This window comes from Anolis sagrei, chromosome 8 (genome assembly GCF_037176765.1).
Source record: "Anolis sagrei isolate rAnoSag1 chromosome 8, rAnoSag1.mat, whole genome shotgun sequence".
NCBI classification, from domain to species: Eukaryota; Metazoa; Chordata; class Lepidosauria; order Squamata; family Dactyloidae; genus Anolis; species Anolis sagrei.
Window position 1 is genome coordinate 24765724 of NC_090028.1, and position 23646 is coordinate 24789369.

The 23646-nt window shown below is 46.3% G+C and overlaps 1 protein-coding gene across 9 annotated transcripts in view; it reads right to left on the minus strand.

The window, feature by feature from the left end:
* Positions 1-23646, minus strand: part of GSE1 (Gse1 coiled-coil protein) — a 510191-nt gene that overhangs the window by 71593 nt on the left and 414952 nt on the right. Inside the window, exon 1 of one of the 9 annotated variants that reach the window (XM_067471053.1) lies at positions 1729-1747. The exons of the other annotated variants lie outside the window; for them this stretch is intronic. The gene's annotated coding sequence lies outside the window, so the exon portion shown is untranslated. Of the gene's footprint in view, positions 1-1728; positions 1748-23646 lie in introns of those variants that run through there. 9 annotated transcript variants of the gene reach the window in all.

A 23646-nucleotide genomic window follows, 5' to 3' on the forward strand; every position in this document is an offset into this window, starting at 1 on the left:
ACTTAGCAGCGTGAGATCTTTGAGGCAGAAACGTATTGCTTTTCCACAATGACATCCCTGTCGTTGTAATTACAAAAGCATTTTTCATCAGCCCTATTTACATGTATTGCGTCAATATATGTACAAGGCTAAAACTCTCTGCTAATTTACTTTTCTGAACCATCCAACGCACATGCGCTCCAGCCTCACTACAATGATGGTGCAAATCATGAAGGTCCCTCTGCATGTGCTATAAGCACACACAGTTTCTGCCACTCCGATGGTGCAATGGCTTAAACCCTTGTGCCGGCAGGACTGGTCAACCAACAGGTTGGCGGTTCGAATACGGGGAGTGGGTTGAGCTCCCGTCTTTCGAGCTCTAGCTTCTCATGCAGAGACATGAGAGAAGACTCCCACATGATGGTAAAACATCAATCATCCACGCATCCCCTGAGCAACGTCCTTCTCTCACACCAGAAGCGACTTGAAGTTTCTCAAGTCACTTCTGACACGGAAAAAACAATAAAATGAAAACACACAGTTTTCAGCACTCTTGGTTTTGTATCATCACTAACTATAAGTAACGATTTACAAGTAGCATGAGCTCAAAAATTTACTACATATCCATGGAGGTGACGCCATGAGTTTTACCAACAATAGGGATGCAACTGTAGCTAAGATGAAGGAGATTGTAGCCGGCTGCAGTTTGGACACAGACTGCTCTGCCACCAAGTTCATATTCAAATGGAATTACCATTTTTAGTTTTGCTTTTCACCCCCTGGTAATGGAAGACATTTGAAGAGCATACCCTAAACACAAAAGGGTGAGTAAAACTTGGCCGTCCAATTTCACGGCAGTCTAAGCAGTGTCTAGAAAGCCACTGAGCAGAAAATGGGAAATGAAGCCCTACTTTAAACCATCTCCAACTCGCAACCTTGCTATATGGCTGTGAAACGTGGACTGTCTACAGATGTCACACTCAACTCCAGGAATGATTCCATCAGTATAGCCTTCAAACAATCCTGCAAATCTCTTGGGAAGACAAATGTCAGCATGCTGGAAGAAGAAGCAAAAGCCACCAGCCTTGAAGCGATGCTCCTGTGTCATCAACTCTGCTGGATTGAAGGCCACGCTGTCCAAATGCCCAAAGATCACTGACTCCCAAAGCAAATTCAAGGACAGGAAATGTAATGCTGGTGGACAGGAAAAGAGATTTCAAGATGGGCTTAAAGCCAACCTTAAAACCTGTGGCATAGACACCGAGTACTGGGAAGCCCTGGCCCTTGAGCGCTCCAGCTGGAGGTCAAGAATGGAAAATGGAATGTTGGAGGACAGGAAAAGAGATTTCAAGATGGGCTCAAAGCCAGCCTTAAAAACTCTGGCATGGACACTGAGACCTGGGAAGCCCTGGCCCTTGAGCGCTCTAAGTGGAGGTCAGTTGTGACCAGCAGTGCTTCACAATTAGAAGAGGCACAAATGGAGGGCAAAAGGGAGAAATGTGCCAAGAGGAAGAAGGAGCGTCAAGCCAACTCTGACCCGAACCACCTTCCATCTGGAAATCGATGTCCTCACTATGGGGGAACATGCAGATCAAGAATAGGGCTCCACAGCCACCTACGGACCCACCACCAAGACACTAGGCTTGGAGGGCCATCATTCTTGGGCTATGAGGGGTCACCTAAGTAATGCTCAAGAAAATGTAGTCTCAGCAAACCCAATCCCTCAGATGGAATCTATATTGCCAGCACCTTCAGAGTGGATTCTTAGGGTCAATCCATCACCTTCCTGTTGTCCCTTGAAGACCTGATTCATCTACCGGTTGGTGACCCGGGCCATGGGAGGTGTGAAGGAGAAATGCCCATTCAAGACACGGACACCTTGGGCAGGCTTAGAAGGGCAAGCCAAATCTCAAAGGGAGGCCTTTCAAGAAGAGACCCGCTGACGGCATCTCTCTTTCCTGGCAGCAGACACAAAAGGCGCCTTGCTCCCTCCGCCCCTTCCAGTCAGATCAGAGGCAGAACCCAGGAAGAAAAAGCAACCAAAGCGGAAGCTTTCAAAAGAGCTGCTTTTGCAGGATCTCAGCCCCAGGCGAGCAAGCGCCTTTCTGCCTTCCGGTGGGAGTCGCAAGTTGCCAGGAACAATCTGCTTTGCACACACAGCCCCTGAACCTTTGGAGGAGACTCATCTCCCAAGAAACGCCCACACACGTCCATGCGCACGCACACATGCACTCCCCCCTCCAAACAATACATCAAACGCCACCCCGGCATAAGGAGCATCTATAGTACCAGCCTCAGCCGCCTCCTGCAAAACAACTGCGTGGAGGAAATCAAAGCGCTGACACAGGCTGGGCCTGAGGGGAACTTGTGGGTTTTCCATCTGTTTGAGGAAGACAGAAGCAGAGAACAGGGATGGAACAGGGACTGGCTCGGGAATTTGGCTCCCCCAGAGCGCAAGGAAGTCAGAGCATGGCTCCGGGTGTCCTTTCTTTCTGTATCCTCACAGTCCATTCTGGCTTTTGTAGATACCCAAAGGGTGAATTGCTTGGATTTGCCGAGTTAGACAATATAAGGGTATATTACACGTCCCTCCCCATCATCCCCCAATTAACCCCCAGTGGCGAAACAGGTTAAACCAGTGTTTCGTAACATGGGGGTTGGGACCCCTGGGAGGGGGGACACGAGGGGGTGTCAGAGGGGTCGCCAAAGACCATCAGGAAACACAGTATTTTCTGTTGGTCATGGGAGTTGTGTGTGTCAAATTTGGTTCAATTTCATCATTGGTGGAGTTTAGAATGTTCTTTGATTGTGAGTGAACTATAAATCCCACCAATCAAACCCCACCAGTATTCAAATGTGGGTGTACCGGGTATTTGGTCCCAATTTCACCCAATAAATGAAAAAACATCCTGCATATCAGATATTTACATTACAATTCATAACAGTAGCAAAATTACAACGAAAACAATTTTATGGTTGGGATCACCATAACATGAAGAACTGGATTAAGGGGTTGTGGCATTAGGAAGGTTGAGAAACACTGGGTTAAATCCAACATATAGTATGGGAATTTCTTCAGAACTGTCTCAGCGCCTGCTCCAGCTGCACAGCCAGGGTCAAGCTGTCTTCGGCAATAATAATAATAATAATAATAATAATAATAATAATAATAATAAATTAAATCCTTGTACCGGCAGTAGTGCTGACCGATAGGTCAGTGGTTCAAATCTGGGGAGAAAGGGGTTAAGCTCCCCCTGTCAGCTCCAGCTCCTCATGCGGGGACATGAGAGAAGCCTCATACAAGGATGGTAAAATATGAAACATTCAGGCAATGTCCCCTGGGCAACATCCTTGCAGACAGCCAATTCTCTCACACCAGAAGCAACTTGTAGTTTCTCAAGTCACTGTTGACAAACACACACAAAATAATCCCCCAATTTGAGTACAACCCCGTGCTCCTTCCTCTCCCAACGTCAGAGCTTGCACGCTCCTGTCTTTGAAAGCGGCATTGCTGATGTTGAGTCACTTAAAATAGAATTTCAAATGAGCAGCTTCATTAGCTCTGCTAAAATTAGCATCGCTCTGTCAGCTTGTGTTGCAAGGTAAGGGAGGGAAGAGAAGGGGGCACGAAACAGAAGGGCAGCAATGGAGTTGTAGGCCGTGGGGAGCCCATGGCCAAGTCAGCACCTGAACCCGAGCCTTCTAGTGTCTCACCCCAACACTCAAGCCACAACATCGCTGCCTTCTTCCTCCATCAGAAACACCCCAAGAGACTTCTCATCTGGGATGTCTGACCTCTTCCGGATTAAGGAGCCCCACTGGAGCCCCAAATCCAAGAATTGCAATTTTCAGGTTTGTGTTTTTTTTTTTTTACAACTCAGTGTCTAGGCCTTAAGGCTGTGAAGATTGCTTTGGGAGTATAAGGCTGGGGGTCTCAAACGCCAGAGAAGATACCCGAGAAGGATTCCCTTTGTCTCAGGAGTAGAGATTTGCCCAAGGACGAGGAGGGGTGGAAGACATGGTGCTAAATAAGCAAATCTATGCAGAAGTGCTCTCCTCGCGTTAAGAGCGGCAAGTCACCCTTCCAGCTTTCCTCAGCACAAAACCATCTAAACCAGTGTTTCTCAACTTTCCTAATGCCGCGACCCCTTAATACAGTTCCTCATGTTTTGGTGACCCCCAACCATAACATTATTTTCATAGCTGCTTCGTTACTGGAATTTTGCTACTGTTATGAAACATAATGTAAATATCTGATAAACAGGATGTATTTTCATTCACTGGACCAAATAATACACCCAAATTTGAATACTGGTGAGGTTTGTGGGGGGGGTGGGGGGGTTGATTTTTTTCATTTGGGAGTTGTAGTTGTTGGGATGTATAGTTCACCTACAATCAAAGAGCATTCTGAACTCCTCCAAAGATGGAAATGAACCAAACTTGGCACACAGAACTTCCATGCCCAACAGAAAATACTGGAAGGATCTGGTGGGCATTGACCTTGAGGTTTTGGAATTGTAGTTCATCTCCATCCAGAGAGCACTGTGGACTCAAACAATGATGGACCAAACTTGGCACGAATACTCAATTGGCCCAAATGTGAACACTTGTGGAGTGTAGGGGAAATAGACTTGACATTTGGAGTTGTAGTTGCTGGGATTTATAGTTCACCTACAATCAAAGAGCATTCTGAACTCCTCCAATGATGGAAATGAACCAAACTTAGCACACAGAACTTCCATGCCCAACAGAAAATGCTGGAAGGATCTGGTGGGCTTTGACCTTGAGTTTTTGGAGTTGTAGTTCATCTCCATCCAGAGAGCACTGTGGACTCAAACAATGATGGACCAAACTTGGCACGAATACTCAATTGGCCCAAATGTGAACACTTGTGGAGTTTAGGGGAAATAGACTTGACATTTGGAGTTGTAGTTGCTGGGATTTATAGTTCACCTACAATCAAATAGCACTCAGAAGCCAGCCCACAATGGCTCTGCACCAAACTTAGCACACTACCTACATGGTCCACATTGAATACTGGTGGGTTGAGAGGGCTGCTTTTGAATTCTGGGAGGCATAGTTCAACAACATCAAAAAGGAAGAGAAGGGCAGGTGGAGAGATCTTCAGCCTTCTCTGCCGAAAAGGTTCCTAAAACCATCACAAATATGTGTTTTCTGATGGTTTTCGGTGACCTCTCTGAAACCCCCCTCATGAGCCCCCATGGGTCCTGACCCCCAGGTTGAGAAACACTGATCTAAACAACCAGGATGCTCTTAACCTGGAGGAACAGGCGATGAACGGCAGGAGCAAAAGAGGGCATTGCAATGGGATGCTGCTGGAGGGAACGAGGCAATGGAGGGCCAGGCTTGGCCGGTTAGAAACCGGGCACTGTGCCTTGGGAAGGAAACGGATGAGAGACCATCACCGATGGGAACGAAAGAGGCGGCTTTGTGGTCCAGGCGTTGATTAAACTCTGCTGCCAGCCTCATCCCCCCAGCCAGCCCTGGCCTTGGCCCTGGCCCCTTCCCTTCTGCCCTCATTAGAGAAGCATTTATTAAGTCGGGCACTCGCCTATTGACTGGGCTCTCGCCTGCGTGATCCGCTCATGCAAATTAATCCCGATAACAGCTGGGAATAAAAGCTGCGCAATGAGGAGAGGGAGGGAGGAAGGATGGAGAGGGGGAGCGGAAAGACAGAGGGGCGCAAGGCGGGCACTCTCACCCTGGGGCCGGACAAGGAAGGCAAGGGGGCATCCATACTGTAGAATTAATGCAATTTGACACCTCACAGCTCAATGCTAGAGTGATATTTTGGTCAGGCATCAGTGCTTTTTGGAGAGAAGGTTCAAGACCTTGTAAAAGAGCAGTTCAAGTGGTGTCAAACTGCATTGTTCCTCCAGTGTAGATGCACCCAAGGAGCCATCCTGAAGAGGAAAAAACAACAACAACAATAGGATGCTTGTTTTGAAAGCTCGGCAGCCTGAAACATGAAGCAAATGGGTGAGCCATCTGGTCGGGTCGAAAGGGGATGCCAACGCATGATCCTTCCTGCACCTGCAAACTGTTAGGGAAAACTACCCTAAAATAAAGCAAAGCATCCAAAAACAAAGAGGACACTTAAAGTTGAGCATCAGCTCACTAGCGAGCAAAGCGTGAAGTGCCGTTAGATGTGGCTGTAAAGAATTCAGAGCTTAGAAGACAAACACACAAAGTCCAATCTTTAAAAGGTTTACTAGGTTGCTGTCTGGCCATGTTCCAGAGAATTCTCTTCTGATGAACGGGGACAAATGCAAGATACTCCACTTTGGCAGGAAAAACGAAATGCGAAGATATAGAATGGGGGACGATGCCTGGCTCGAGAGCAGTACTTGTGAAAAAGATCTTGGAGTCCTCGTGGACAACAAGTTAAACATGAGCCAACAATGTGATGTGATGTGGCAGCAAAAAAAGCCAAAGGGATTTTGGCCTGCATCAATAGGAGCATAGTGTCTAGATCTAGGGAAGTCATGCTACCCCTCTATTCCACTTTGGTTAGACCACACCTGGAATATTGTGTCCAATTCTGGGCACCACAATAGAAGAGAGATACTGACAAGCTGGAATGTGTCCAGAGGAGGGTGACTAAAATGATCAAGGGTCTGGAGAACAAGCCCTATGAGGAGCGGCTTAAGGAGCTGGGCATGTTTAGCCTGAAGAAGAGAAGGTTAAGAGGAGATATGATATCCATGTGTAAATATGTGAGAGGAAGCCACAGGGAGGAGGGAGCAAGCTTGTTTACTGCTTCCATGGAGATTAGGATGCGAAACAATGGCTTCAAACTACAAGAAAGGAGATTCCATCTGAGCATGAGGAAGAACTTCCTGACTGTGAGAGCCGTTCAGCAGTGGAACTCTCTGCCCCGGAGTGTGGTGGAGGCTCCTTCTTTGGAAGCTTTTAAACAGAGGCTGGATGGGGTGATTTAAATGCAATATTCCTGCTTCTTGGCAGGGGTTTGGACTGGATGGTCCATGAGGTCTCTTTCAACTCTTTGATTCTATGATTCTATGATGTTTCATCTGCATCTATGGCAAGTCACAACCTCTGAGGAAGCCTGCTATACAGACCTTGCAACGTCTAAGGATGCCTGCCATAGATGCAGGTGAGACATCAGGAGACAATGCTTCTGGAACATGGCTATAAGCCTGGAAAACTTACAGCAACCCAGTGATTCCAGCCATGTAAGCCTTTGACAATACACAAAAGGTTTATTTACAATGATAAGAAATAATAACAGAATGTCTTAATAGTAAAGAACTGGGTCTGAGCTACTCTACCACCCATCACTTTTTAGGTTTCAGAAGAGGGCAAAATTCAAATCACAAATCTCTCCTGATACACAAGCAGAGATCTCAAAGCACACAGCACAATCTATAGAAATAAAAATGTAATGTTCGTTTGTGGGATTAACAGAACTCGAAAACCACTGGGGGAACTGACGCCAAATTTGGACGCGATACACCTAACAATCCAATGCATGTCCTTCACTAAAAAAATTGATTTTGGCATTTGGGAGTTGTAGTTGCTGGGATTTATACTTCACCTACAGTCAAAGAGCATTCTGAACACCACCAACGTTGGAATTGAACCAAACTTGGCACACAGTTCTCCCATGACCAACAGAAAATACTGGAAGGGTTTGGTGGGCAGTGTCCTTTGGTTTTGGAATTGTAGTTCACCTACATCCAGAAATCTCTGTGGACTCAAGCAATGATGGATCTGGACCAAACTCTACACAAATACTCAATATGCCCAAATATGAACACTGCTGGAGTTTGGGGAAAACAGAATCTTGACATTTGGGAGTTGTAGTTGCTGGGATTTATAGTTCACCTACAATCAGTGAGCATTCTGAACCTCACCAACAATAGAATTGGGCCAAACCTCCCACACAGACCTCCCATGTGGGCAACAGCAACGCGTAGCAGGGGACGGCTAGTAAAGTATAAGAAGGTAGTAGGAAAACATCAATTTTAAACAGTCAATCAGAATGAGAGCAGAAACAGAGAGGAGACAGCAAATAGATTCCCAACTGTCATTTAAGGGACATGGGGAAGGCTATTTTAAACTAATGCTCCTCATTGAGGACTTGAGACTTGAGCAGTGTGGGGCTGCATTCCAACACAAACAACACCAAACCTAGGTGTCAAAACTGCCCTGTGGATGCCTTCCAGACTTCAGAGCCACATTCAATTATCACGTATTGAACCCACAGGTCCTTCAACTGCATGAAATGAGCTTGCAGAGTTGGCTTCCTCATTTCATCTCTTCAATGGATCCACCCACCCAACACTGCTGTGGATGGATACCTCGCTCTGAGGATGCTGACATATCTGTAATAGGCAAGCGGCGCCTATTCTGCGAAATATGGCCCCCGCGTCCCCCTCCCTCCCTCCTCCCCGCCCCATAAACGGCTCAAGAAGCCTTACTTATCTGCTTGCGCTGCCTGCCTCCTGCGGATTCCGTAATTACCGCTGCCTTTCATCTCCAGCTCTTTGCAGACACCCGGTTCTGGGCCTGCTACTTTGGCGCTCTGTAATTACTAGTTAATAGCTCCGATGAATTTTCTGCAGGTCCCTGTTCAAGCGCCAAATCCCGGCCCCCCTTTCCCCTCCCCTTGACAACCCTCTTTGGGATAATTATACGCTGGGAAGCAAGGGCTCAGCAGGACCCCCCCAACTCAACGGCAGGCCCGAATCCCCTAATCACCCCTTCTCAGTAATTTTTCATTACTGGAGGAAGAAATGTTTGTGAACAAATATGGGACACCCCTGAGCTATGGGCAATGGGGGTCTCCCATAGCCCTGTAGGCACTGCAGCCAGCGCCCCATTTCTTCTGGAAGTGGGGAGCCTGTTCCCTTAGATGCCCTCTTCACATGCTGCTGCGGAGAAAAGCACATGATGCGCAGCTGATGAGCACAGCCAGAGGCCTCTCATAATACTACAACATTTCACTTAAATGCATTTCACCTAAATCCATCCCCAAAGTGTGCAAACCCAAAAGAGCAGGGGTTGAATTGAATTGTGCCAAAAGCTGGAGGCAGGATGTATGTATCCAAAGAGTGGATTCATTTTCACTGGAAACCTAAAATCAGTTTAAAGGGGTTTGTTTGCCAAGAATCCACTTTAAATACAAGTAGAGAGAACTTGTCAACAGAAGTCCTTAGACCAGCTTTCTCAACCTTCCTAATGCCGCAGCCCCTTTAATACAGTTCCTCCTGTTGTGGTGACCCCCAACCATAACATTATTTTCGTTGCTATTTCATTACTCTAATCTTGCTACTGTTATGAATCCCATATGCAGGATGCATTTTCATTCACTGGACCAAATTGGGCACAAATACCTGATACGCTGACATTTGGAATACTGGTGGGGTTGTGGGAGTATTGATTTTGTCATTTGGGAGTTGTAGTTGCTGGGATTTATAGTTCACCTATAATCAGAGAGCCTTCTGAACTCCACCAACGAGGGAATTGAACCAAACCTGGCACATAGAACTCCCATGACCAACAGAAAATACTGGAAGGGTTTGGTGAGAATTGACCTTGAGTTTTGGAGTTGTAGTTCACCTACATCCAGAGAGCACTGTGGACTCAATCAATGATGGAACTGGACCAAACTTGGAACACACACTCAATATGCCCAAATGTGATCACTGGTGGAGTTTGGAAAAAATAGACCTTGACATTTGGGAGTTGTAGTTGCTGGGATTTATAGTTCACCTACAATCAAAGAGCATTCTGAACCCCACCATTGATAGAATTGGGCCAAACTTTCTACACAGAAACCCCGTAACCTAAAGTGACTTGCTGGCGCAAGCTTCCCTCCAGCCTCACACACTCTCCCTCACCCACACATGCACACCATGCTGCCATGTGCCAAGCATGCCTGCTCTCCCCTCCTCACTTGGAATCTCAAACACAGCCTCCCCCCCCCCCCCCCTTGGCTGAGAAGCCAGCCAATCACAGCGCAGGAGGGCTTTTGGTTGAAGGATTCAACATCTGTTTACAAAAAGGAAAAGAAAGACAAATGGAGAGATCTTCAGCCTTCTCTGCCATATAGTCTCCTAAGAGCATCAGAAATATATGTTTTCTGATGGTCTTTGGCGAACCCCCAGGAACCCCCTTGCAACCTATAGCATTGATGTTTTCATCTTTCCTCTCTGTTCCCTTGGCTTTATCTATGTTCTACCCCATGATGAGAGCTGAGCAACAATATTATTATAGCTATTGTTATTGTTACCACCACCACCACCACCACCACCATCATCATCATCATCAACAGAGTTACCCTGTCCACCTGATCAAGCGCAACCGCCACATCTGTTTACAAAATGTTTCAAAAGTCTCATAAGAATGGAATTGTTCTCTCTGTATGGCTGTCGTGGTCCAATAAGGGGCAAAACGCACCTCACAAAATAATGTTCACTACTTTTTCTCCGCAACATACCATTTCCCTATTATTTTGGGACCCAGTGGTAGGATTCCCAGGCTTCCTACTCCCGGTAATATCATGGCTTCATTGCTTTGGAATGCTCTCTTCTCCGGTGTAATCGGCGCACCATCTGTACCCCCGTCTTCCAAGCCACAGTTTCAGAACATGGAGTGCTTTGCCTCAGGCGAGAGTGCATCCATCCACTTTCAGATCTAATTTCATGTCGCCTTTGCAGTGCTGCTGCGTTCCTCTTTGTAATGACGCCAGGAGCCAGTTTGGCAGCTTAAGCTCCCAGCCCGGTCCCAATTCAGCCTTTTTGGCCAAGGCGTTTCAAAACCAACCCTCCGGCAACATCATGTGCCTATGCAAACCTCATGCATGACGTTACTGCTTCACTCCAGGCCATAAAGGAAGGTGAGAAGTCATACTAACCCTGGTTGCTTTTCCTTTTCCAATAATAATAATAATAATAATATGCTCAACTGCAAAAGGTCACCTTACTTGGATCTGCGTGCATCATTCGAAAATACATGACACAGTCCTAGACGCTTGGGAAGTGTTCGACTTGTGATTTTGTGATACAAAATCCAGCATAGAGATCTTGTTTGCTGTGACATAGTGTGCTTTTGTGTCAGTAAAATAATATATATATTCCACTTTATCTCCCTGGAGGGACTCAGAGCGGATTGCAATATACAATATACACACATGAAGCAAACATTCAATGCCTTTTACACACAGTGAACAACAACATACAACACAGACAAAGGTAAACGCCTTCCCCTTTTTTCCATCGCCGGCGCCCAGAGTCGGACACAACTGGACTTCATCAGGGGAAAACCTTTACCTTTACCTTTACTAGACAACCGTTCCAGGAAGGACATCCTTATGTTTCAGATTCTTACCTGTTGGCAGGCCCGTAGGCAGGATTTTGATTCGGGGGGGGGGGGGGCTGAGTTTGATTCGGGGGAGGCTGAGTCTGGGTGAAAGAGGGTCTACCCTAGCAATCCTTTTGTATTGTTACCCCAATACCCCCATACATATGGGATATATTGAGAATGGTGATCAGATCATGATATTAATAAATGTAACAGTTTAAATAATGTAACAGTTTAAATAATGTTGCGGACCACCATGAGAATTTTGGGGGGGGGGGGGGCTGAAGCCCCCATACTGGCTACATGCCTGCCTGTTGAGTTGCATCCCTAGATTGTAGTAGGAGCTCCTGGTGGTGCAACGGATTAAACCCTTGTGCCAGCAGGACTGGTTGACTGACATGTTGGCGGTTTGAATCTGGGGAGTGGGTAGGCTCCTGTCTGTCAAGCTCTAGCTTCTCATGTGGGGACATGAGAGAGGCCTCCCACAGGATAGTAAAACATCCAGGTTGGCAGGAGCTGAGGCTAATAGCAGAAGCTCACACCGCTCTGAACCTGCAACCTTTCGGTCAACAAGCTCAGCAGCTCAGCGCTTTAACCCACTGCACCATCAGAGGCACTGCCAACATTACCCAACACCAAAAATTGTCATTATATGCCTACAAGTTGTTCCTGACTTATGCTGAACCCTCAAGGGTTTTTTTCGGCAAGGTGTGTTTGGAGGGAGTTTCGCCATTGCTTTCCCTCTGAAGCTGAGACAGTGGGACTCACCCAAATGACACCCCCCACGATTCCATAGCACTGAACCATGTCAGTTCAAGTGATGTCACGGTGCATTAAATCTTCAGTATAGATGTAATCCAGAAACCTTCCTGCTTTCGTGCCTAGGACCTGCGTGGAAGTTTCATACCGGTTTCAAAAGCATCATTGCCTCCCCTAGTTTGGCTCCCTCTGACTTTCTGGAAGCAGCAGAGGTGCCATTCCTTGTTGGGCATCTTTCCTGGATGGGTTGGCTTTGCCAGAGGCAAACTCTCCTCCTATATGAATGCCGGTCTACTCATCCCTCCCTCTGCTTTTCTCCTTCCCCCTCTCCTTAAGGCAGCAAAGTTATCTCAGACAGGAACAGCACTGAACTGCTGGAGGCTCCAAGGCCCGCTTGCCCCCTTCTCCCTGCCTTGATCCGGCATGCAAGCGCTCAGCCCCGCTCGCCTTCCACGCAAGAGAATCCAATTAATCTGCCAGAGAGACACCCTCCTCCAAAAAGGCAAGCCGGGGAGAGCGCAGGAGGAAGGCTAATCGAATCATGCCCATTCAATTAAGCCGCCCAGGAAGAGAATGCATGGTGATCGGCTTAAGAGCGCCCGGTCGGGATCCAGGCGAGGAGGAAGCCTTTGAAAGAGAAGGCATGGGAGAGAAATGCGGCCGGGGAGTCAAGAAGCCCAGGCAATGGATAATTCATGAAAAGGAGAAGATAAAGAGTCTATTTGGAAGCAGTGCTTCCTCGCCTCTTAAGTCCGGCTGGGCAAAGGGAGGGGAAAGGGCTCTGCACATCCTCAGAGGCACTGCGCTCCTGGTGCTTACTAAATTGTGGTTATTTGTCACCTCTGGGGCTTTTGGGGGCTGAAAGACGATACACAAATATTGTTGAAGGCTTTCATGGTTGGAATCACTGAGTTGTTGTAGTTTTTTCGGGCTATATGGCCTTGTTCTAGAGAAGGGGTCCTCAAACTACGGCCCGGGGGCCGAATATGGCCCCCAAGGTCATTTACCTGGCCCTCGCTCAGGGTCAACCTAAGTCTGAAAAGACTTGAAAGCACACAACAACAACAACAATCCTATCTCATCAGCCAAAAACAGGCCCACACTTCCCAATGAAATACTAATAAGTTTATATTTGTTAAAATTGTTCTTCATTTTAATTATTGTATTGTTTTAAAGTGTGTTTTTTTTTTTTGCACTACAAATAAGATACGTGCACTGTGCATAGGAATTCATTCATTTTTTTTCAAATTGTAATCCGGCCCTCCAACAGTTTGAGGGACTATGACCTGGTCCTCTGTTTAAAAAGTTTGTGGACCCCAGTTCTAGAGGCATTATCTCCTGACGTTCTGCCTGCATCTACGGCAAACATTCTCTGATATACAAATACCACAAACAGATATATAAATAAGGGGAGGAAAGTGTAACCTGGGCCATCCAAAGGCCTGAAATGCCCCACATTCAGCAGAACCAAATGGGAATTTTTGGCCCCATTTTGGCTTCTGGAGGCACCCAAGACCTCTCTCTCCTCCTCCCTTGTTTGATTTCCGCCCTTCTCTTGCTCTTTGTTTGGTCTCTTCATTAAACCGCCCGCAACCGACAGGCACAAACAGATGCACTTCCAGGAAAACCACATCCCGCCCTCAACCTTTGTATTGAGACAGGAGCAGCAAAACACACACACACACACACAACTCCTTTGCTTACAGGGCAGGGCTTTTTGTTCAGTTTCCAGCTCACTGAATGAGATGCCTTTCCAATGGCTCGCTCAGACTGACCCAAATTGACCCGGTGTGGCTCCTGAACCCAAGATCATGGCCGGAAAAGAGCCTTTGCTCCCCAATCCTCAAGGCAACCAAAGGCACACAGCTCTCCTTCTCTCTCTCTCTCTTTCTCTTGTGGGTCACATCAAACCCGAAGATTCCACAAGTCCCTTGTGTTTCTCATTGAATCATTGAGTTGGAAGAGACCTGGTGGGCCATCCAGTCCAACTCCATTCTGCCAAAAAGCAGGAAAATCACATTCAAAGCACCCCCAACAGATGACCATCTAGCCTCTGATTAAAAGTCTCCAAAGAAGGAGCCTCCACCACACTGTTGCTGCTGACCAAAAGATCAGCAGTTTAAATCATGGAGTGGGGTGAGTTCCCCTCTGTCATCTCCAGCTACTCATGCGGGGATATGAGAGAAGTCTCCCACAGGATGGTAAAACATCCAGACGTCCCCTGGGCAACATCCTTGCAGATGGCCAATTCTCTCACATCAGAAGCGACTGAAAATAACAAGACTCAACTTGACAAACTCTATGACTTCTGAAGTGCAAAGGAAGGGACTGCTGAATGCAACCAGCAAGCACCAGTTGGGAGCAAGCATTGTTTTGAGCATCAGATGACATAGAATCATAGAGTTGGATCTCATGGGCCATCCAGTCCAACCCCCTGCCAAGAAGCAGGAAAACTGCATTCAAAGCACCTCTGACAGATGGCCATCCAACCTCTATTTAAAACCTTCCAAAGAAGGAGCCTCCACCACACTCCGGGCAAAGAGTTCCACTGCTGAACGGCTCTCACAGTCAGGAAGTTCTTCCTCATGTTCAGATGGAATCTCCTTTCTTGTAGTTTGAAGCCATTGTTCCACATCCTAGTCTCCAGGGAAGCAGAAAACAAGTTTGCTCCCTCCTCCCTATGACTTTCTCTCACGTATTAATACATGGCTACCATGTCTCCTCTCAGCCTTCTCTTCTTCAGGCTAAACATGCTCATCTCTTTAAGCCACTCTTCATAAGGCTTGTTCTCCAGATCCTCGATAATTTTAGTTACCCTCCTCTGGACACATTCCAGCTTGTCAATATTTCTCTTCAATTGTGGTGCTGAGAATTGGACACTATATTCCAGGTGTGGTCTAACCAAAGCAGAATAGAGGGGTAGCATGACTTCCCTGGATCTAGACACTAGACTCCTATTGATGCAGGCCAAAATCCCATTGGCTTTTTTTGCCGCCACATCACATTGTTGGCTCATAGAATCAAAGAGTTGGAAGAGACCTCATGGGCCATCCAGTCCAACCCCCTGCCAAGAAGCAGGAATATTGCATTCAAATCACCCCTGACAGATGGCCATCCAGCCTCTGTTTAAAAGCTTCCAAAGAAGGAGCCTCCACCACACTCCGGGGCAGAGAGTTCCACTGCTGAACGGCTCTCACAGCCAGGAAGTTCTTCCTCATGTTCAGATGGAATCTCCATGTTTAACTTGTTGTCCACGAGGACTCCAAGATCTTTTTCTCATGTACTGCTCTCGAACCATGTGTCCCTCATTCTGTATCTTTGCATCTCTGGGGAGACTCGAATTCGAATACCTACTCAGTGATGCGACCTTAGGCAAGTCACACTCTCTCAGCCTCAGAAAAAGGCTGAGAACAAAAAAACCCACCAACGCTCTGTCAAAGGTTTGATGTAGGGTCTCCCTAAGTTGGAAATGACACCAAGACAAAGAACAACACAACCAGGAAACAGCAGCACCTTAGCCTTTTGGAGGCATCCCTCTCTTCCTTAACCATTATGCTCTTCATGTTAGATTTTACCCCTTTCCAACCACAGTGCTTAGCAAAGTTAGCTTACAAAAGGTATCACCTGAGTGGAGTTCCCTTTTTTTGCTAGATTTCAGGGCAGAGGAGTAATGAAGCAGCACCTTGACTTAAAAGTTCTCAAGCTCTCTGCTGGCTTGGTATCCCTCCTCTGTGTCTATGTCAAGGAGATTGGAGAGTTTTGCATAATGAAGATCTTTTCGCAGGTGTGCCGGCAGCAGAGAGAACTCACCTTGTCAAAGGGGAACAACAAATCAAAACTAAGGGGTCAACATCCTCCTCTGTCTCTTTCCGGCATCCCCCTGGCTCACATCTTTGCTGCTCCAGGACAGAATGACTGGCAGAAGGGGAGGGCGGGACTTCCTGCCCCAAAACCACCTGCCCGTGATGCTGCAAGGCATGCACTGGGCGCCGCAGGGTTGCCACTCCTCCCAGCCACTCCCTGGAAAGCAAAGAGGCGACGCTGGTTTCCAGCCGCCAGACCAGTTGGCTGCGGTTGTTGTTGTCACTGGTTTCCAGGCCAGCCCGACAGGCAGAAATCCAACAGATGGAACTTTCTACGCCTCGCTGCAGGCCAAGAAGCGCCGCCGGAAAGAGCGGTGTCACCTTGCTGGTTTTGCTGAATCCGGATCTCACAGAGACAGACTGGCGGACTCCCCGAATGCAACGCTACGTTTTCAGGGCACGCTGCAAGAAATCTGGGTGTTTATAGAGGCACAGCAGAGGCTGCCTTGCGCCAAGCAGATCAGAAGAAGCACCTCTCCAGCAAGTCAAGCAGCAAGTCAGGCATGAATCACAGACACTTTAGAACGAAGAGTGAATTATCAGGTCATCCCAGGACCTTCCTAGCCGCAAGTTCAACCTCTGGCTTTGCCAGTCTCTGGATCTCACTGGCTTTGAAATTTCAGCTACCTTTCTACTGAATTACAAAATATACAACCTTGTCTTTGACCAAGCATGGGACAACACAGGTCAAAAACAAATCTATCTATCATAATAAGACTTTATTTATATACTGCCCTATGTCCCCAAAGGGACTCATCTATCTATCTATCTATCTATCTATCTATCTATCATCATCATCATTATTAGTGGAATCATTAAATCCTTGTGCTGTAAGGACTGCTGACTGAAAGTTCAGTGGTTCGAATCCAGGAGGCAGAGTGAGCTCTGTCTGTCAGCTCCAGCTTCTCATGCAGAGAAGCCTCCCACATCCTTGCAGACACCCAGAAGTAATTTGCAGTTTCTCAAGTTGCTCCTAATTATACTTTATTTATATACCGCCCTATGTCCCCAAAGGAACTCTCTATCTATCTATCTATCTATCTATCTATCTATCTATCTATCATAATATTAATTAGTGGAATGGTTAATTCCTTGTGCTGGAAGGACTGCTGACCAAAAGGTCAGTGGTTTGAATCCGTGAAGCAAGGTGAGCTCCTGTCTGTCAGCTCCAGCTTCTCATGCAGAGACATGAGAGAAGCCTCCCACAGGTGTCCCCTGGACAACATCCTTGCAGACACCCAGAAGTACCTTGCAGTTTCTCAAGTTGCTCCTAATTATACTTTATTTATATACCGCCCTATCTGCCCAAAGGGATTCATCTATCTATTGATCTATCTATCTATCTGTCTGTCTGTCTGTCTGTCTGTCTATTATCTATCACCCTTCATTCATGTCCCAGCATTATTTCCATTTTAACTTTACATTTGGCCTTCCCACTGTTTTTAATTGCGTGTTGTCTTATTGATAATGTTGTATATTTTATTGTCTATGTTTTTATTTTTATTGCTTGTACTGTTGTTGTTTTGTTTTGTTGTATTTGGGCTTGGCCTCATGTAAGCCGCACTGAGTCCCTTTGGGAGATGGTAGCGAGGTACAAATAAAGTATTATTATTATTATTATTATTATTATTATCTATCAATCAATCAATCAATCATCTATCTATTATCTATCTATCTATCTATCTATTATCTATTATCTGTCTATCATCTATCTATCTATCGATCTATCTATCAATCTATCATCTATCCGTCCATCCATCATACAAACATTATTGTCAGTCTTGACTAGAGTAGACCCATTAGACCAGTGAGATTCATCCTATATGTCAGTGGTTCCCAAACTCTGAGCCTCCAGATAATTTTGGACTTCAACTCCCATTATTCCTGACTGTTGGCCAAGCTTTTCCTGTCAAAATAGTTTGACAGTGAAATGGACTTCCTAGGAGTGGTGTTCTCCTCTTCTTTTGAGGTCTTTCAACAGAAGTTGGATGGGAATCTCTCAGGAAGGCTTTAGTCACCTCTGGGCTGAGAGGAGCAGTATATAAATATGGTAAATAAAATAAATAAATAATAGTAATGTATTTCTGCCTGGGCAGGAAGGGTTGGACTAGATGGCTTTTGTGGCCTCTTCAAATGAACACTGTATGTCTTTATGAGCTTGTCTCCAAAGCAGACAAGGCAAGGTCCTAGAATCTTTATACGTCAACAATTCCTGGGCTCTTGCTTTCATCCAGTGGCCATAGGACAATGAGTAGGACTGGAAAAAGCACCAGAACAGTGGTTCTCAACCTGTGGGTCCCCAGGTGTTTTGGCCTACAACTCCCAGAAATCCCAGCCAGTTTACCAGCTGTTAGGATTTCTGGGAGTTGAAGGCCAAAAACATCTGGGGACCCCAGGTTGAGAACCACTGCACCAGAAGCCTTTGGTGGTGCAATGGGTTAAACCCTTGTGCTGGCAGAACTGCTGACCAATAGGTCAGTGGTTCGAGCGAGTGAGCTCCCTCTGTCAGCTCCCGTTCCCCATTCAGAAACATGAGAGAAGCCTCCCACAAGGATGGGAAAACATCAAACATCAAAGCAATGTACCTGGGCAACATCCTTGCAGACAACCAATTCTCTCACACTAGAAGTGACTTGCAGTTTCTCAAGTCACTCCTGACACAAACAAAATAAATCTGGAAAACTGAATGAAGGAGACACCATTTATTATCTGAGATCCTTAATTTCTTTGAGGCCTTTTGAGGTGGTTTTCCTTGACTAACTGGCAATGCCTAACTGGCTGCCAACTCCCTTTCCAAGAAATGCCCAATGGCCACAACTCCTTGATACCTTCAGCAAGTTGTCAGCACTTATTTGGCACCGACGCCTTCGCCCTTGGCCTTGGAACCAAGTGCTAGGAAACCTACCAACCTGATCCCCGACTATTGAGAAGTTTCTGGCAAAGGGGCATTACCCCGGGCGCAAAATCCAAACCTCCCAGCCTGCCATGGAATCCTGGGAGATGTAGACTTCCAAGGTCTTGAGCCTTTCTCTGCCATTGGTGCATCTCCAAATGACAACTCTCAGGATTCCATAACACTGAGCCATGGTTGTTACAGTGGTATCAAGCAGACCTTAATGCAGGCATGGGCAAACTTTGGCCCTCCAGGTGTTTTGGACTTCAACTCCCACAATTCCTAACAGCCTACCGGCTGTTAGGAATTGTGGGAGTTGAAGTCCAAAACACCTGGAGGGCCAAAGTTTGCCCATGCCTGCCCTAATAGAACACTAGACATATATTTTGCAGATTTAAAGCCATTTAGTTCCAATAAATTCTTAAAATGGAGCATGCACAAAGTGTATTTCCCTTTGGAGGCCACTGGGAGGCAGCATCTGGCCAGCTGTTGCTTCTAAACACAGCAAAAAGCTGGGCTTGGAAAATAATATTTTTCCCACCTGGCGGCAGGTAGGGAGAAAAGGGAAGAAAGACTCAGGTGCTTATTTCCATATGGAAATACCCTATATGGCACATATGTCAGAGGAAACGGCTGTGTACGTCCATGAGGACTGCAACCAAAATGGGGGGAGCAAATGAGAATACTGATGGAAGACTGGGAAGCTTGGCAACAGAGACTGGGAGGACTGGGCCAAATTGGTATCGGGAGTAGGGAGCTTTTCAGTAGATGAAATGCTTACTTAGTCTTCACCTAGAACTGCTTTTGTGCAAACTGCAAAAGCAGGATGAAAATGAATTGTCGAAGGCTTTCATGATTGGAATCAATGGGTTGCTGTAAGTTTTTTGGGCTATATGTCCATATTCCAGAAGCATTCTCTCCTGACATTTCGCCCGCATCTATGGCAGGCATCCTCAGAGGTTGTGAGGTCTGTTGTAAACTAAGAAAATTGGGTTTATATACCTGTGGAATGATCTCCAGAGTGGGAGAAAGAACTCTTTTCCCTGGAGGAATCCTTTGTTGAGAGGTGATTAGCTGTCCCTGATTGGGGAACTCCAGACAAGAAACAATCAGGGACAGCTAACCACCTGTCAACAGATGATTCCTCCAGGCAGCAAGAAGTCACACTTCCAATCAGGGAAAATTTTTTTGTCTGTTTGAGGTGATGTGAATGTTTCAATTGGCCACCTTGATTAGTATTGAATGGTCTAGCAGTTTTCAAGGTCTGGCTTCTTACTGCCTGGGGGAATCCTTTGTTGTGAAGCAATTATCTGTCTCTGATTGGAGGTGTGGTTTCTTGCTGCCTGGAGGAATCCTTTGTTGAGAGGTGATTAGCTGTCCCTGATTGGGGAACTCCAGACAAGAATCAATCTGGGACAGCTAACCATCTCTCAACAAAGGATTCCTCCAGGCAGCAAGAAGCCACACCTCTAATCAAGGAAAGAACTCCTGTCTGTTTGAGATAAGTGTGAATGTTTCAATTGGCCACCTTGATTAGTATTGAATGGCCTAGCAGTTTTCAAGGTCTGGCTTCTTACTGCCTGGGGGAATCCTTTGTTGAGAGGTGATTAGCTGTCCCTGATTGTTGTGTCTCTGATTGGAGGTGTGTTTTCTTGCTGCCTGGAGGAATCCTTTGTTGAGAGGTGGTTAGCTGTCCCTGATTGGGGAGCTCCAGACAAGAAACAATCAGGGACAGCTAACCACCCCTCAACAAAGGATTCCTCCAGGCAGCAAGAAGTCACACCTCCAATCAGGGAAAGAACTCCTGTCTGTTTGAGATAAGTGTGAATGTTTCAATTGGCCATCTTAATTAGTATTAAATGGCATAGCAGCTTTCAAGGTCTGGCTTCTTACTGCCTGGGGGAATCCTTTGTTGAGAGGTAATTAGCTGTCCCTGATTGTTGTGTCTCTGATTGGAGGTGTGTTTTCTTGCTGCCTGGAGGAATCCTTTGTTGATAGGTGATTAGCTGTCCCTGATTGTTGTGTCTCTGATTGAGGGTGTGGTTTCTTGCTGCCTGGAGGAATCCTTTGTTGAGAGGTGATTAGCTGTCCTGATTGGGAAACTCCAGACAAGAAACAATCAGGGACAGCTAACCACCTCTCAACAAAGGATTCCCCCCAGGCAGTAAGAAGCCAGACCTTGAAAGCTGCTATGCCATTAAATGCTAATCAAGACGGCCAATTGAAACATTCACACTTACCTCAAACAGACAAGAGTTCTTTCTCCCACCCTGGACATTCTACAGATATATAAACCCGATTTTTCTAGTTTCCAACAGACCTCACAACCTCTGAGGATGCCTGCCATAGATGCAGGTGAAACATCAGGAGAGAATGCTTCTGGCTCACAGCCATACAGCCCAAAAAACTTAGAGGAACCCAGCTTTTCATACACCTACTTGCCCTTCACTGGCTACTAGAAGCAACAATTGGCTGCCAAACGCAGCCAGGCAAACGCAGCCTCCCTTCCCATTGCAACCTTCCTGTTCTCTCTGCAGATCGGATCAGTGAGCAAGAGCTACTCTGCTTCTCATCTCTCCCAGCTTTAGGCCTCATTAGCACTGCCTCACTTAGTCATTAATTGAGACGCTGCTTTTTTCTCTTTTCCTCCTTGGGTTTCTTCCTTTGTTGTTTTTCTTTTCAGAGGGAGATGAGGCAGAGGAAAGGAAACATCTCAAAATGGAACAGCAAGTAGACCAGGTGTGATCCAAAGCAGAACGCTATTCCCAGGAATATGGATAAGACTCTTGGGATAACAATACAAACAAGGCTGCCTTGAAGAATGCACGGGGTCCATTTGTCCCAATGCCAAATGTAAACAATCCCTCCTAGAGGGTGGAAAGGGCTTCTGGAGGCGCATCTACACTGGAATTAATGCAGTTTGGCACTGCTTTAACTGCTATGGAATCCTGGGGGTTGTAGCTTTACAGTAGTGTTTCCCAAACTTCCTAATAATGCTGCGACCCCTTAATACAGTTCCTCCTGTTGTGGTGACCCCAACTATAACATTACTTTTATTGATACTTCATTCATAACTGGAATTTTGCTACTGTTATGAATCGTAAAGTAAATATCTGATATGCGGAATGTATTTTCATTCACTAGACCAAATTTGGCACAAATATGCCCAAATTTGAATACTGGTGGGGTGGGGATAGATTTTGTCATTTGGGAGTTGTAGTTGCTGGGATTTATAGTTCACTACAATCAAAGAGCATTCTGAACTCCACCAATGACGGAATTGAACCAAAGTAGGCACACACAACTCCCGTGACCAACAGAAAATACTGGTAGGGTTGACCTTGATTTTGGGAGTTGTAGTTCACCTACATCCAGAGAGCACTGTGGACTCAAACAATGATGGATCTGGACCAAACTTGGCAGGAATACTCAATATGCCCAAATGTGAACACTTGTGGAATTTGGGGAAAATAGACCTTGACATTTGGGAATTGTTGTAGTTGCTGGGATTTATAGTTCACTACAATCAAAGAGCATTCTGAATTCCACCAATGACGGAATTGAACCAAAGTAGGCACACACAACTCCCGTGACCAACAGAAAATACTGGTAGGGTTGACCTTGAATTTGGGAGTTGTAGTTCACCTACATCCAGAGAGCATTGTGGACTCAAACAATGATGGATCTGGACCAAACTTGGCAGGAATACTCAATATACCCAAATGTGTACACTTGTGGAATTTGGGGAAAATAGACCTTGACATTTGGGAATTGTTGTAGTTGCTGGGATTTATAGTTCACCTACAATCAAAGAGTATTCTGAACCCCACCAACGATAGAATTGGGCCAAACTTCCCACACAGAAGTTGAAGTCCAAAACACCTGGAGGGCCAAAGTTTGCCCATGCCTACTCTAGCTCTAACTCAATATATTTTTGCTGTTTGCCTGCATGAAACGGCCATGTAGATATTACCTAACAATGGAAGTAAGTTTTACTTCTTTTTTGTTTAACCTCCCCTGTGTATTCTCTCTCCTGTTTTCTACCATAAGCTCATGTATATATATATATATAGCACTAGCTACACCGCATTCTGCTACAGATACCAAATATTCCTATCCAAAATAAAGAAAAAGCCCATTGTGATAGTCAGTGCCCTGCAAGATCTTGCTGCCATTGAACTCGGCCTCTTCAGAGGGGGGAAAGGCAGCTATTTTGAGCTTAGGGGGAGCGAAAGAAGTGCGGTGGTGGCAGCAGTGGCGGAACTAATAATTTATTACCAAATGCAACCGGGAGAGCTGCTCTCTCGACAGCAGCCGACAAGGGCTCCCAGCAAATGGAGCAGAAAAAGCAGAGAGCAGAACCCAGAAGACGGAGGTTGCCAACGCCGCTGTGTGCAATTTGGAATAGATGGAATGAGGGAAGGTGGGGAAGGAAGGAAGGAAGGAAGGAAGGAAGGAAGGAAGGAAGGAGGGGGGAGGGAAGAGAGGAACGAAGGGGAAGGCAAAGGGGAAGAGAGGAAGGAAGATAGGAAGGGGATGGGGAAGAGAAGATAGGAAGGAAGGAAGGAAGGAAGGAAGGAAGGAAGGAAGGAAGGAAGGGGAAGAGACGAAGGAAGATAGGAAGGGGAAGGGGAAGAGAAGAGAGGAAGGAATGAAGGAAGGGAGGGAAGGAAGAGAGGAACCAAGGGGAAGGGAAGAGAGGAAGGAAGGGACTCAGGATGGAAGGAAGGGAAGAGAGGAACCAAGGAGAAGGGAAGAGAGGAAGGAAGGAAGGAAGGAAGGAAGGAAGGAAGGAAGGGAGGG